The sequence below is a fragment of the Motacilla alba genome, chromosome 6, assembly GCF_015832195.1.
Source record: "Motacilla alba alba isolate MOTALB_02 chromosome 6, Motacilla_alba_V1.0_pri, whole genome shotgun sequence".
NCBI classification, from domain to species: Eukaryota; Metazoa; Chordata; class Aves; order Passeriformes; family Motacillidae; genus Motacilla; species Motacilla alba.
Window position 1 is genome coordinate 9,376,364 of NC_052021.1, and position 15,811 is coordinate 9,392,174.

The 15,811-nt window shown below is 44.1% G+C and overlaps 1 protein-coding gene across 2 annotated transcripts in view; it reads left to right on the plus strand.

The window, feature by feature from the left end:
• The first annotated feature begins 334 nt into the window (after positions 1 to 334).
• BMPR1A (bone morphogenetic protein receptor type 1A) overlaps positions 335 to 15,811 on the plus strand; it is a 74,547-nt gene continuing 59,070 nt past the window's right edge. Inside the window, exon 1 of one of the 2 annotated variants that reach the window (XM_038141108.1) lies at positions 335 to 481. The gene's annotated coding sequence lies outside the window, so the exon portion shown is untranslated. The remainder of the gene's footprint in view (positions 482 to 15,811) is intronic. The other variant, XM_038141107.1, reaches the window with a different exon arrangement.

Genomic DNA, 15,811 nt, shown 5'->3' on the forward strand with positions numbered 1-15,811 from the left:
CGGGGCCCGGGAGCCCAGCGACAAGCCGGCCCAGGCTGCGGCCCGCGCTCCCGCCCGCGGAGGGGCTCCCGGGGAGGAAAAGCAGGCCCGGCTGGTTCCTCCCGGCCAACTTTTCTTCCCGGGGAGCCCCGCCAGCCCTCCCGCCCACGGCACGTGCTGACGGACGGGCGGGGGCGGCGGGCGCGCTCCCGCCTCCCCGCGGGCCCCCGCCGCGCGCGCGCCCGGCTGCAGAGATTGGAATCCGGCTCGTTCCCGCCCCGCCCCGCAGGGACGCGCCGGGAGCGCCTGCCGGGACACGGAGCCTGCGCCGAGCCCGCGCCGCGCCGTCCCGCCCTCCCCCGCCCGACACGCACCCGCCTTCGCCCCCGTCTCAGCGGAGCCGTCGGGGCCCCGGGAACGGCCCGCGGAGCGCGGCGGGGAGCGGGCCCCCTCCCCCTTCGCCTGCCGTCCCCGCGCGGAGGATGAGGAGCCCCCAGCGCCGGTGAGTGCGGGACGCGCCGCGGAGGCCTCGGCCGGGCGGGGAGAGCCGGGGCGCCCCGGGCAGCGCCGCGCCTGCACCTCCGCGGCCGGGGGGACGCGGGGCGCTCCCTCCGCGGCGATGCCCCTTCCCCGCCGTCGGGCGGCCCGGCCCGGGCGGTGCCCGGCAGGGTCTGCGCCGGCCCCGGGCGGCGCCGTCGAAGGTGGACTCCGCCGCGGCCGGCGGCGGCCCTCCCGCCCCGGCCTGGCCGCTCGGGGCCCCGGGAGCGCCCCCGGCCCGGCAGCCCTGCCCCGCCGCGGCGCTGGGGGCGCTGCCCGCCGCCCGGCCGGGGGGCGCCGCGGGGGCTGCGCGGGGCCCGCGGGTCTCTGCGTGGGCAGGGCCGGCGCGGCGCTCGCCGGCCGTGCGCTCCCTCCCTCCCTCCTGCCCTCCCTTCCCGGTGTTGTAATGCCGGGCCCGGTGCCGAGCGGCCCCAGCCCGAGCGAGCGGCAGCGCCCGTGGTCGTGGGAAGGGTGCGAGGAATAAGGTGCTTCGCCTTTCTTTTGTGCGAGCCTTGAACAAAGCTGGACGCCGGCTTTCCAAATCGGTTTTTGCCGTTCAGCGACGTCAAACGTAAAAAGTCTGAAGAAATAGTAACCCCGAATGATTATTCGCCCGTACCTTGGTGGCGAAAGATTGTGCTGTTGAGGACCGATTATGTACGCGGTTTTCATAACTGGTTACAAAATCTATTGAACAGGGTTCAAAAGCACAAATGGCTTTTTACCACCTTTCAATCAACCACAGTCCGATGTTGTTTTGGTAAAATTAAGAGTGAATTCAGCAGCAGGGAATGGTAGTAGCTGTGGTATTTCCTTTCAGCAGTTGCCTGTTACTTTGTGTCAAGTTGTATGACGATTTTTCCCAGTGTAAATTGATTGCCCTCCGAATTTCCATATTTTGTTCTCTGCTTAGAAGTAATTATCTTTGAGTTCTTTTATCAGGTTAGCATGCTAGGGATTGTTCAGGCCTGTTACCTGCAGGGATGGAGAAGCTGCTTTTGTAGATAAGGAAGACTCCCAAATTGAAAGGTTTGTTTGATTTTTAGTAGAACCTAATCCTGGAATAAAAAAGTTAACATAAGAGCAATTCGTAGTCAGGTAATTTACCCAGTCTACAGCTTGAAATACTCCCTGTTGTGGCATTTGTAGCAGCCTGGATAAAACTCTTGCTGACAATGTATTTGTCTTTTGGTCTCGTTCTTTTGTAGCTTTTTCTTAGATTATTCACCACATTTTCTTTGGGGTATGTGCGAGGGGCTGTGTATTTTATATGTATTTGTATAGATAGGTACAACCTGGTAGGCTTTGAGGTGTGGTTTGAAATGGTATGAAGGGTTTTCTCATGCACCTGCAAGATTCAGCTGCCAGTCCTTAGTATGTCCTGCTGGCTGATCTCTTCCAGCAACAGAGAGTATATGTGGCTGGATCTGAATTATTTTCTTCCCTTAATTGTGAAGTAATTTAGTTTTGAAAGGGACCTCTGGATGTTATCTGTTTGAGCCTTTGTTCAAGTTAGAGCAGAAAGCTCTTGGTAAACTGCAAGCCTGAAATAGCTTGTTACTTGGAATTCACTGATTAAAAGACATGTTTACTAAAACAGTATGTAGCTAGAGCATAGACTTTCCTAAAGCCAGTTGTGGGACCCCAAATCCTAATGTTTTGAACACTGCTCTGCAAGATCCTTAGTAGTGAAAATAGTTATGCATATTAAAAATACTGGATATGGTGGAGTGTATAAATGATATGTGAGCTTTTTCTGGATACCAGCTCTGACATACAGAGCTGCAGTAGCTTCTTTGGTAAATTGCTGGAAAACACAGATGAATGAAAGAGACCAATCAGTATGTGGCAGAGAAACTTACAAATGTTTGTTTGTCCTTGCTTATTTCAAGCATCAGTTGGAGATTTGTCCTATCTGGATACCTGGGAAAGTGTTTCTTGGTTTCTCAGTAAAAAGAGGGCATATTTTCAGTGCCTGGGATTTCTTCACTTATCTTACTGTCATCTGTAAATAAATGACAGAAGGAACTCAGCAATTTAAAAGTATATCTCATCAGAGACAAATGTGGGTATAGATGGAGTACTTCAAGCCTTGTTTCCTTTGCTAGCATTCCCAAAATGCAGGACTTGGAGGCAGGCATGGAGTGTGCCTGACCAGTTTTTCCTTTCACTGCTGCTTTAGTGGTTCCTCTTTTCCCTTTCTTGGACAAGATCTGCAGGACCCTTTGCAGTTGTTCCACCACAGCCATGCTGATGGTTCCCAGTTGCAGTGGTCTCTTTTGTGCCTTCCAGGATGGTCAGTGCTTTAGGGGGAAACGTGATTTCTTTCTGCCTTGTTTTCTTGCAATCAGTTAAAGGCTGCTGTGAAAGCTGTTGAGGGTTCACTGCTCCTCGGCAGCAAGTAGTGTTACTCTTTAAGCTGTTTAAAACTGACAGTGAATGTAAAACTTGACCTGCTACATCGTGTCCTTTAAGAATAACGAGGAGCCCACACTAGGTGATACTTGGAACTGGGTAAAAGTTTGAAACAGGCACCTCATTTTTCTTATGTACAGAAAACATAATCTTAGCAATCTCGGTGCTCTTATTGAGAAGATCTATGGAATAGCTATTCTGTGAGGAGTTTAGTCCAGAAACATCTGTGTAGTACATTGTATTTGGAGTATGTAAATCCCAAGAGCTTTAGCTTGATAAAACACACAGCTCGCCCACCACTGACCAGGAAATCGGGGGACAAACTGCCAACTTGCCAGGATGGACTTTGTTGAGAACTGGCTTCCCAGGACTTTGCTGGGTGTATTTACAGAGCATATGAGGTGTATTTCACGTCCATTTCCCTCCAAAACAAAGCAATTATGCCACTAGTCTGCAGTATATATTTTGAAACTCACAGTAGCAGATTGGACACTGAAGCATTTTAGGATGACATATATTTAATATATTGAGAAGACCAAGAACTTCATTCATCTTGTGGTAATGCAAAACCCTTGCATGGGTTTCTGGTTATGACCCCATTGTTTCAGTTGTACACAAGCAGTGTGAGAAATATAGTCACTCTGTTTCAGATTTATAATCCAGAGATGGTTTTTCTTGCCATTTTTCTAAAGGGTGTCTTGTAGTTGCCATCCCGTTTCATTCGAATTCTGGGTGTTACGGTTAGGGTTAGTACTGTTTAATGACAGTCTGGTTAGCAAAATTCAAAACAAGAGTTAGGGTAGGAAAATAAACTCTGGTTCATGATGGTGATAATATTCATAGGCTGTATAAGCTAGAGGAAAGGAAAAGCCACAGCAAAGCCTTATTGAAGGTCAGGTGTGTCACCAGCTCTGCGTTTCTGCAGTGACACCTGTAGTTACAGTGAAGGTGATTGCCCTGATGGAGTTGTCCCTGCCATCACCCAGCTGTCACCGCAGGGGGGAGGGGAAAGTGCTCTGAGTCTCATGAATGTGTGAACTTTGAATGTTTTAAGATATTCTGATTAGACAAAAATCTGTGTAGTAACAATTCACAGAATGTGTACCTGCAACATGCAGCTAAATGCTCTTATGCTTGTTTTTTTCCTCAAAATAGAGAGGAAAATGTAGAGCATTTAAATGTAATGCAAGTGTCATGAATTGCTTTGCATTAAAAGGGGGAAAAATCAGTATTATTAACTCATCTCTGCAGTTTTGCAGCTTAATTTGCATCATATATTATAACAGCCGCTATGCTTGTTACAAAAATTTGATATCACATACATTTTTGCAGTGTTGTTTCAGTCAACTTTATTAGATTAAAATGTGGAAGCAACTAGCACTTCTTCGTGTCTATATTTGCTGAGTTCACCATCTTAAGGAGAAAACTGTCAGTACTGCCATGCTTTGGTTCATAAATACAAGCAGATGTAGCAAGGATAAGTTAGAGAAATATCAAAGTCTCACAAGATACATACCAGGAAATGGATCTGGTTTGTGGAAGCGATTTCCTTTCCACTGCTGCAGCCGTTGAAATGATTTAAATTTGCTTTTCTTTTCTTGGTTTAAAAAAAAAATCCCACCTAGAACCATTTGTAGGCCTTTGTACTTCCTCTGTGAGAGCCTGATCCCAAATTTGACTGGAAATCGGTGGACAGAGCTCAAATGACTTTGGAGGACTGAGGTCATCAGAGATTTCACTTATGCAGAGAATCGATACTCTGCTCATGAGATTTGTGCAAATGAGCACACTGTGTGCTCAGAGTCAGAACATCAGGGATATGAGAGTGGTGAATAAGCTCAGATAACATTTTCTAAATTAATCATTCTTTTTCCTATCCTGTGTTCAGATGGAAATTTACAGTGGTCAGGCAGAGGAACTGTTACGTGTGTTTTTGCAGGGATATAGAGAGCTTGAAAAGGAAGCTTAAACAGAAGGGTTGGGAGGAATAATGGAATATATGAAATACTGAGAATATGAAAAATGTATCATCTACTTGTCCCTTTATATTTGGGAACGAAAGAACTTGGGCAGTAGCATGAGAAAAAGAGGGATTTATTGGAAGAAAAGAGTGAACCTTAGTGACTGGAAATGTGAGTGAGGAGACCACAAAGCTGGGTAAAATGTGCTCTTCCTGGCTGCATGTCCTTCTTGGTGGAAGAGAAACAGAATGCCTTGGAGAAGATTTTAGAAACCCTCCTGTTTCCTTCTCAGTGTTACGCAAGCAGCAGGCCTTGCAGTTGTCAGGTTTGGACAACTGAGAGTTAATTACAACATAGGACTGGGACAGGGCACAGGGATGAGCTGCCAGCTAATGAGGTGCAGCCATACTTCTCCCTCCCTGTTTTGGGCTCTGAATCAATCTTCAGTTCGGGTTATTGAAGGGATTTTAGCAGTAATGAGAAATTCAGTAGTGGTACCAAGTATTAAGCAGAAATGTCCCTGATGATAGAAGATATGGGAAGTTTCACTTCAAAGATTTTTTTTTAACTTGGTTTGAATGTCTCCTCAAAGCAAACAATAAATCCCACCAAATAAAAATGTGGGGTTTTGTTTTAAAGTATAGATGTATTTTTTATAATTTTATCTTCCATATTTACTAGTTTAAAATAATTTTCCTTTTCTTTTTTGTGAAAATATTCTATAGAAAGTTTCCTGTAGAATATTCTGATGTGTATGCTATTTGTTTGGATTGAAGACTGTGCCCTTCCCCACCCAGGCAAATTATTATTCTGAGCCTAAAATTAAATGGAAGATTGGATAGGTTTTATGGCCAATCTGTCACATTTGAGTCAGTGGTTCTACCAGGGATAATTCATCTTTAAAACTTGTAGTGTTGAAGTTTAAGACAGGCAATATTCTATGCTCTAGTCCTCTGCTTGACTTAGATTAATAGAAATTTTTCTAAACAATACTGTCTCGGTATATATATTCTGAATATTTTACTACTCTTGCATAATAGTATAATAATTATTAATAATATAATAATATATAATAATAATAACTTCTTTACTGAATTGATTTGACGACCACTCACTGGTTTGCACTAATCTTTATATGTTTTGTAAAGCTCTTTTAGTATGTGGTAAGTTAAACTTTTTTTACACTTACAACTATAATTAATCATAACTCTAAAAAGAATCAGAACCTAGACTGTTGTTATACTCAGAAGGTTTTGCAGAGGGCTCTGGCAAAGTCTAGAAACATTCCCAAATAGCTGATATTCTTCAGTTTCCTGCTCTTAAAATTTCATGGAAGGAATGCAGTTAGAGGCTCGCCAGTTTGGGTTAGACCAGGAACTGCAAAATCAATCCTGATCCAGACAGGACAGTTTTTATTCAAACCCGAGCCTCTGTTGAACTGTCTGGTTTTGTTCTGTCCCTGGCCCTGTTTCACTCCCCCACCTCTCTTTAAATTCACAAGTTTTTAAATGTAGAGATGTTTCTAATTTAGAAAATTATTTTGGTGTAATGAACTAAAACAGAGAAGAGTGGACTAAGCTGAAGGAGGTCAAAAACCAGATGGAAATAGAAAATCTGAAAACATGGAGTAAAGAAAAAAATCCCCCTTGAAATAATGGAATCTAAATGCTGAAATTATGCATCTGCTCAGCAGCTGTGCATTCCTTAGCCAGAGGTTCCGTTGCAGAAATGGCATTACTCAAGTTTTTCTCAAAGCTTCAAATGCTGTTGTATAATATTTACATCTCTCTAATACTGTCGGTAATAGTCTTAGGAGCCTGGAGAATAGAGGTGGAGGAAAGAGCTGATGTAAGAATTTCTTTCTTTGTCCTAAAGCATCTGTAGTGTGTGTAGTTTTTTGCTGCAATGAAATTCTGTGATTTTGCTTGGTTGTTCTTTATAAATATCTTTTAATTTCTGCTGACGTAATTTCAGAGGAGAAGTTGGTTGCAGGAAAAGTAACCAACTAACAACTATATGAAAGGAGGGTGCACTAGTGAGAAAAGAATGTTGCAAATGCTTCAAGTGTTTTGGTCCCCTCAATGGCCAGCAGTATTGCTCCAGAGCAACATGTAAGACAGTCTAGCAGACAACTGTGGAATTACACCACTCTGTGGAAGTTTCTTCCTACATCCCAATAGCCAGGAGCTAGCCGAGTCTGTAAGGCATATTGAATCCATTTCAGTATAGATCCATAGCACATGAAACAATTGTAGTTAGAAAAGGTCTCTCTAAGCTACAAAGCAGGTTATAAAAATGTGTAATTTTACATTTTCTTTTGCGTTCTTTTTTGTCTTTGTACTTTTTGACAATGTTGGTATTCGTCAGAGTTACCTGTTGGTACTAAGATGTGCAAATGGTGGAGCTGGTCTTTAAGAAAGCATTGGTTTGAGTGCTGATGTGTAGGATAATTTAGTTAATAAAAGACCCTAAGAAGGTTTTTTTGCTTTGTACGAAGGGACTCTTGCTTCAAAGAATTTTTACCAAAAATTTAAAAGTTTGAGGTTATGTAAGAGTAATGTCAGAATTTTCAGCGATTTTGAATCTTGATTTCAAACTGTTTCTGCTTTTGGAAGAAGTAATTGTTTACTGGAAGATATTTTCTACTGTGTGTACTTAGACCAACTGAAGGTAAAATAAATCTCCTTTGGGTTACTTTGATTGAGAAGAGGAGCTGTGGGTGTGCTGTAAATACAGATCCCAGGGTCTCCAAGAGCAGGTAGGTGTGGGACTTTGGGTTAAGGTAACAGGGAGTGTGGGCAGAGGAGCAGTGGCATGGTGAGAAAGGCTTGCTGGGTTTGAGCCCTGGAGAGGAGCCCGGAGCTCTCTTCTAACCTGGGACAGGAGTGACAGAACTCTAAATCTCCTTGCTCTGTATATATCTGCAAAGCACCTCTTCCCATAGCTATCCATCCATGCATTATTACTCCACTGTCACTGTTGATTTTTCTCTATAGCATCTGTAACTTTGTCACAGTGTGAAATGAGGTTTCAGGCTATTAGAAGTGTAGCCAGTATGAAGTTTTTAAAATTTAACCTAAGTTGATTATTTTATTTGGATTTCACTCTTTTCAATATGTTGTGGAAAAGATTGGGTACAAACAAGGGAAATTAGAGGTCTGTGTGCTGTGGCATCGCATCTTGTTTTGATCAGAGATGGGGTGGGACAGCTGACGTGGCTGGAGCGCTGCAAGGGCTCCCTACAGGCTCTCCAGGAAGGACAGGCTGAGGTGGTGAGGTATGCATGGTGTTGTGGGGATTTTTGTTGGGAGACTGCCGTGGAGATCCCTGAAGTTCTTTCTTTTGGGTGGATGAGGAGTCAGTTGAGAGGTGTGGGTCAGGCCTAACAAGGTCAGCATGGGTGATCTTGGGAGGGGTCTGCAGGAGGCTGTCTCAGTGAATGAGTGGGGAGCAGTGGATATTGTTTATCTTGGATTCCTTAGGGTAGTGGCAGTGTCACTTTTAACATCCTCATCAACAAAGTGATGAAGTACAGACTGGACAAATGGACAGTGAGAGAGACTGAAAATTGGATGAGCTACCAGGTTCAAGGAGTTGTGATCAGCAACACGGAGTCCAGCTGGGGATCAACTGTAGTGTGACCCAGAGGTCGAGCTGGATTTCTGGTACAGTGCAACCAAGTGAACATTCATGGTTAGTGGGACAGAGCACCTCAGAGGCGCTCAGAAGCACCTTACAAGTTTGTAGGCAATACAGAACTGGTAGGAGTGTTTGGTGGGCCAGGTGGTTGTGCAGCCCCTTGCAGGTACCTGGATGGACTGGAGAAGTGAGCAGAGAGGAACCTCGTGAAGCTCTGCAAAGGGAAGTGCAAAGCCCTGCACCTGGGGAGGTGCCTCCTGGGCTGTCCAAGGGTGTGTGTTGTGGGCAGGCTCAGGGAGGTGATGATGCCCTTCAGCTCAGCACTGGTGAGACACATCTGGAATGCCCTGGCCAGTTCTGAGCTCCCAGGAAGAACTGGGCAGGTGCCCCTGGGGCAGAGAGGTGGTAACAGCCTCACTGAAAGCAAGCGACAAGGACTGTTTTATTCCGTGTGTTAGGAAAGAGTGTGGAAGGGGAGTGGATGGTGTGGTGAAATTTATAGCTGATACAGGTACTGTAAACTGGCTTGAGCAGTATTGAATGCCTGGATGATAAAATACTGGATGAGGTACAGTAAGTGCAATGTAATTTAATTCAAACAGAGGCAAAAACAGTAATAGGCTCTAAATGAGGTTTTAACACTTGGCGAGATCTTTGTTTTGAAGCTCCTACTTTAGATTGAACATATCTGTGTAAGGTGTTGAATTTTTTTTCCTCTCTCCTGTTTTTTGTGTTTCCACTGTCACTTTTGTACTTGTGGCCAAGTAAAAGGTTGGATTTGTTTGCCAATTTAACTGAAAACTAACCACATGAAAACCCCTAGGTTTTCAGTATTTCCAGCTCACTGTGGTACCTTATGTGGAGTAAGAGGAGAGGAGGGCCAGCACTTCTCTTCTTACAATCAGTACAGGCTTAAATGAATTTAGGCCAATTTTGAAGCAGCATTCTATACAGTTAAGTATTTTAAAAATGTGATTATACAGCTGTACAAGTTCATTATATATGGACATACAGGTTATGTCCTTTTGGTAATACAATTTCAACAGTCCCATTAAAATGAGAAGGTAATATTTTTTGTTCTCTTTGATTTTTCCTTCTTCCAGCAGTACAAATAGGATGAAACACTAAGTAGACTTGGGCCTCTTCAGTTAAGGAAAGAGAAACAGTGGAGAGAGAGATGGTGATGGTAACCTATCAAACCTTAAATGCAAGTAAGAAACTGATGAATAGTGTTTCACCACTACTTTTTTTCTCCACGGTGTAAGGGAATGGCAGGTTTACAAGGATGGTAAAATGGGGCGTTTCTTTCCTTCCTCACAGCAAATATTTCAGTTGAAAAGTTGCTGTCAGAATACGTGGCTGGGGATGAAAGTGCTGTGCAGATTTGCCAGCACACGGATTTGTTGACGGATGTGTGCGCTGATGGCAATAGCGCAGTCACTTGTGCCTGGTTTTAGGTCAGGAACTCCCCAGGTTTCTGGATGAAGCCAGGGAGGACTCTGTTCTCCCTTAGCTCCCACTGGTCTGATAGCAGGCGGTGTCACAGGCAGAGTGCTGGGCTAGACATCTGCCACAGAGCAGGCGGCGAATTTGGAGGCCTTTTATCACACCCACACGCAGCCAGGCACGTCAGCTCCTCTGCTGTTGCACTTAGTAGTGTCTGTAACGCCTACAGCTTTTTTAAATGTTGCACTGGCACCCGTCTGCCTTCGTTGACACATTTGTTAGGTTTGCTTTAACGAAACTGCCATCAAACGTGAAGTAACATGTTTTTTTGTATCTGCCTTATCTTAAACATTTTCTGTTCAGGTAGTTTATTTTGCTTAGTGTGGAAAGATTGATCATATAATTTCCTAAGGACTGGAGCAGTGTAGCCAGGTAGACTTCCATTGATGTCTGCTGGATGAATAATTAACTGCCAGATGGAGAGGGCAGTTCTGTGCAGCAGATAAGCAGCCTAAGCAGCCGGGTACACTCGAAGGGCCAGTTCTACTCCTTGTTCACGCCACCCTGGTGCGTCCTTCCCTCTTGCTTTTCAGCAGCACTGGCTGGCACTGCTCTGATGCTGTAGGAATCTAAACTGGCTGAGAGCCCATTACTTGTTTTTTGCCTTCTTTTTGAATTTTTTTCAGTAGGCTTCACTTCTTGCCAGTCTAGCTGCGGTTGTGGGGGCAGACCAAGTGTTACTGTCAGCATAGAGAACAGGAGTGCCCCTTCCAGGCCCAGTTTAGTTGTAGTGTAACGTGCTTGTGGGTAAGTCTGCTGTTTGGGAATGTTACCCAGTTTGGAGTGCTTTTTTTTTTTTTTTTTTAATTAGCTTGAATGTTGGTGATCCTGTGTAACTTCTTAGTGTATATTGACTGTATCCTCACTCCACAAAGCAAAAATGAGTTGGTCAGAATCTTTTCTTTCCCATCCCTACATTCCTCTTCGCTCTTTTGCAGCTGAGTCCTTTGTTTTGTAGTTCTGCCTCTGATGTAGTCTGTAAAGGTTTGGAGCTTGGCAAACTGCTAATACCTAAAACTTCAAAGACAAGCTTCATGTATCAGCAGGTTTGAAGATTAGATATCTAGTCAGACTGTGGATGTCACGCTGTTTCTGTTTCAAAGGTCTTGAGCTGTGTTAATGTCCCCAGAGGTGAAGGATGTTACGATCAGAAGTGTTCAGCAAACTTGTTCTGCCTGGTAAGAGGGAGGTCAATATGCACATTACTGTCCAGCCAGCAAGACGTTGTTTGGCACCAGAGGATGTGGGAGGGAAGGGAGAGACAACTGTGGTTAGAGGGATGTGTGGAGAAATGGATCTATTGCTAAGGGACCGGGGGAGTGAAATCATACAGGATATATAGTGAGCTGGAGCAATTACACTGGGAAAAGATACAGACCAAAATAGAACAAATCTGTGGAAAACCAGGCTTTCTTATGTCTGCTGCTCATAATGCTATTTGTTTGATGTGTGATGACTTTTTTTTTTTTTCCCTGAATGAAGAGATAAAATTTAGATGAAACAATCACCTGAGTTTTAAGAGCTGGAAATACCATAGATGTGTGTTTGGCATCACTGCCAGGGCAGAGTAGATCAATTGAGCCAAGTTTTTTTCTTCTGGTCTCCTCATTAACCCAGGCTTTATTAGAACAGAGAGAAAGCACAATAAAATCTATGTAGCAGGCTCAGATATAACCACAGGTGTGCTATTCCCAAATCCAAGGATTTTTACAGAGTGTGTCAAAAGGAGCATGAAGTGACATAGCATCTATAAAGTGAAATGTAGGTGCTCTTTTCTGTATTACACTAAGCTGGCTCATGGCTATGACTGGGAAAATATATTTGAGAATTAAATACAGTCTCTAAAAATGTATTTTTTCAAAGAACTGCTGTAGTTGAAGCAGAAGATTACCTTTTTGGCAATGAACATAATGGAATTAAATGCCACTGTAACAGTGCAGTTGGTATGAGAGAATAATCTAAAAATACAGTGTTGAAATGTCTGACAAGCTCATAGGAGTACTGATGCAGCCACATGTTTATATATTAGTATGTCTGCAGTCCACACTCCTCCACCTACGGAACCCATTACATTGTAATAAAAACCAGATTCTGTTAAACTGCTTGTTGCAAATTTACTTGTTTTTTGAAAATACTGGATTTGACAAATGCTATTCTTCTCTGCTGAGTTTTCAGCAGGAAGTAGTATCATCCATAATTTGTGCTTTTGGAAGGTATACTAGGAAATATTTAAGTCTTGTGCAAAGAAATTTGCCAATACTGTTGAGTTTTTAATTTTAATTTAGAGTGCAAGCTTCTAAAAGTATACTTTAAAAATAACTTTTTTTAAACCATTAATTTGGATACATCTTTCAGGAGATTCTCTTCTGCAAGCAGACTGGCACGGCTTCCTTTGGCCAGGCACACAGTTACAGCGCAGTGGGACTGCTTGTCCATGGTTAGAGATCAGTGAATAAAGTGACACTTGCTAGAGCAGCTAGTGATGTTCCCAGTCACATTTCTCACAGGAAAGCAAGTGTGTTCAAAAGGACATTTTGTTTAGAATGACACCTGTTAGGCTCTGTGTTACTCGCGCACCCAAGAGAAGTACAAAAAGAAGTTCACGGACATTTTCCACTTCCAAAGTGCTTTCTAACAATACTTTCTGTAACCTTTGTGTCTCTTCTTCACCACCATTTCACCATGTCTGTATGTTTCTGTGATACGTGGTCTGTAGTTTTCCAAGATTGTGACTGTGGAAATATTAAAACTGTTATAAGCAGGTATATTTCCTGACACTACTTTTCATTTGTAAAAATTAATTTGTAATGGCAGTATGAGTTTGGATTTTGGGTTGGTTTTGGTTTTGTTTTTCTCCTTGGTTCCCTCTCCCTCCCACAGTGACTGCTTGTAATCTTTGCTGGCATGAAATTTGTGCTGAAGTACTTGAAGGTATTTGTGAATGTCCTTGTAAAACATCACAGTTTTCTATCTGCTCTTTTGGAAAACAGAATCCTTGGTAAAATATGTATACATCTTGTTATTTTTAGCACAGTGGCTTTAACCCCTGTTGAAACCTTTAGGATTACTTTGTAGTTTTAGCACTGGCTTAATTTTCTTTACATAGTTGTTGTGTGAAATATCCCAATAATAGGTCTCGAGACCAAAACACGACCTGTGGGAGTGACGGGAAAGTTTATGTTAAAAAAGACACAACAAAGTAAAACTACAGGGAGGATGCTAAGGGTGGAACTGTTATATTGGCCTTCTGAAAGAGAATCAACACTAATAACTTCTTGCAGGGCATTTAATAGCTGTCATGTTATGGTGTTTTGAGCTTCAGTTCTAATATGTAAACATACTTGCTCTTCCACTGCTAACCAACAATTTGAATAAATTTTATTCCAATGAGTAAGCTTTATTAAATATATTTTAAAAGAAAAATAGCTGTTTATTTGTTATGTGCATGACATTTTCTGTTACCTTAGGTTAATAGAGGAATTCTGGTGAAAATAGAAAATACTTCTAATTTTGATTATCTGATAGAAATTACAAATTGGAAATAAAATTTTGTAGAATGCTAACAGATAGGAGAGATTAAAAGTCTGAAATTTAAAAGTCTGAGTTTTACATAACCTGAGAGACAAAATGCTATCACATCTGATACACAGAAGCAAAATTGGCTGTATTTTGCCTTCTGTAAAAAGAGGTCCTGCAAATATAAGTCTGTTTGCAGTAAACAAAAAAATTGTTTAAAGTGCTCATATTCTGTAACAAAGGCACCTGAGTAGGGTTTTTGTTCTTATACATAACAAAAAATAATTCTATGCTTACTTTGCCTAGAATTATAGAGGTAGCCAGTTGTTAGTGCTTCTGATCCTTGACCTGCAATAGCATTTATTGATAGTGGGGATTTTTGATAGCTGTATTAGTATATCAATGAGTGATTATTTTCATCATCCTGCCTACTCAAGGTTTTTCTTCTTTCAGATTTAAAGTCTTTTGGAAGCTCTCATTGTAGTGGTGTTTGGCATTCCTCACTAGATTCTAGGGTTTTACCATGAAGACAGTGCTTTAGGTCACTGTCTCTTAGCATTTTGAATTCTTTCATATTTTGTAGCTGTGAACCAATACGGGGGAAACCATGTGAGTGAAGGAATCCTGTGTAAAAGTCATTGAGCTTTGAATTTCTTTTTTTGACTTAAGATCCAGGCCTAAAACTTTGTTACAGCAGAGAGTTTCTGGCAGCCTGTTGCTGGTGAGATATTTTTTTACATGAACAGAGGGACTCTATCCAGTGTACAGTGACCAAAGGTCTCTTCTTGGTAGAGTTGCAGAATTACCATCCTTAGCAGTGCTCTGCAGTGTCGGATTTAGTTCAGCCAAGGAAAGTACAAAGCACCTCCCATGGGAGTCATACCAGAGGGAGTCACTGTGAGCCCCTGCTTCCACACTGATGGCAGAAGACCTGCGCTCTCCTGAGATGCGTGGAAGGCTTTTTTCTCAGCTCCTGATAGAACATTTGGTAGTGTGCTTAGTGAGTAAAATCACTATTACTAGAGAGATGTTTTTCAGATTATTTTCTTTCTCTCCTTACGTGTGCTGTCACTGGAATGATTATTTTTCCAAGTCTCTGCTATCTGGTAGCATAATGGCATCTTAGTAATTTCAGTATCTTCACAATGGTAAAATTCTTGTTTGTTTTGTTTACAGCAAAATACTTACTCCAAATTGCAACAGCCCTTTTTCATGGTACAAAACTGCTCGCTTTTAGAGAAAATAGATGGAGACAGTTAATCTGTAAGATCATCTCACACTTGTTTTGAGGGGTAATTTACTAATTTCTGTGCTTGTATGTAATTGACATGAAACTTAAGACATTGTAGTGTTGTTGTATCCTAAATAAACTATGTGCTTATAGTTTGGAAAGTCAAGTGAATTCATAACAGTATTGTCCCTTTCATTTGAGAAAGGGACAATTCACATCGTTCCAGAAATCTGTCTCGTTGGATCTACGTGAATGCATTGCTTTTGAGGTGCGAGGCCTTTGTAATGGACGAGCTGTTCTTAGCAGTGCCTTGCTTCTGAGTGAGACGGGTTCGTGTCTAAGGCCTCGCAGCGCAGTTCGGGTGAGTTTTGAGTCGTGGCAGCGGTGCCCGAAGGAGGGAGACCCGCGTGGCCGGGCAGCGGTGCTCCCCGGAGCCGGGCACCGCTTTCTCCCGGCGGCGAGGGGACGCGGCGGGCACGCCGGACCCCGAGAAAAGGCTTTTCCTTTTCCTGCCCGTTTCAGGAGAGGCCGGCGCAGCCCGGTTGGCGGGCAGGCCGTGCCGGGATGCCATTTTGAGGCTCCGTGTGTGCGAGCGCGGCGGTGCGGGAGGAGGGGCGGCGCGGCTCGGGTTACGGGCTCCGCATTCCAGCGCCGCCGCCGCGCCCGCGCCGGGAGGGGCCCGGCCCGCCGCCCCTCACGGGCACCGCCGGGCCCGCCGCCCCTCACGGGCACCGCCGGGCCCGCCGCCCCTCACGGGCACCGCCGGGCCCGCCGCCCCTCACGGGCACCGCCGGGCCCGCCGCCCCTCACGGGCACCGCCGGGCCCGCCGCCCCTCACGGGCACCGCCGGGCCCGCGCTCTCCCGAACCGCGGCCGCGTTCGGCCTCTGCCCTGCCTCCCGTGAGCGTAACGACTTACTGGGAAAGAACTGGCTCTGGAGCTATTTTTAGAGATCAGAAATCCTCGTGGCGCTGTTTAGTTTTGCTTAGCTGGAACAGTGGTTGTAAGACTGTTGTGCTTCAGATAT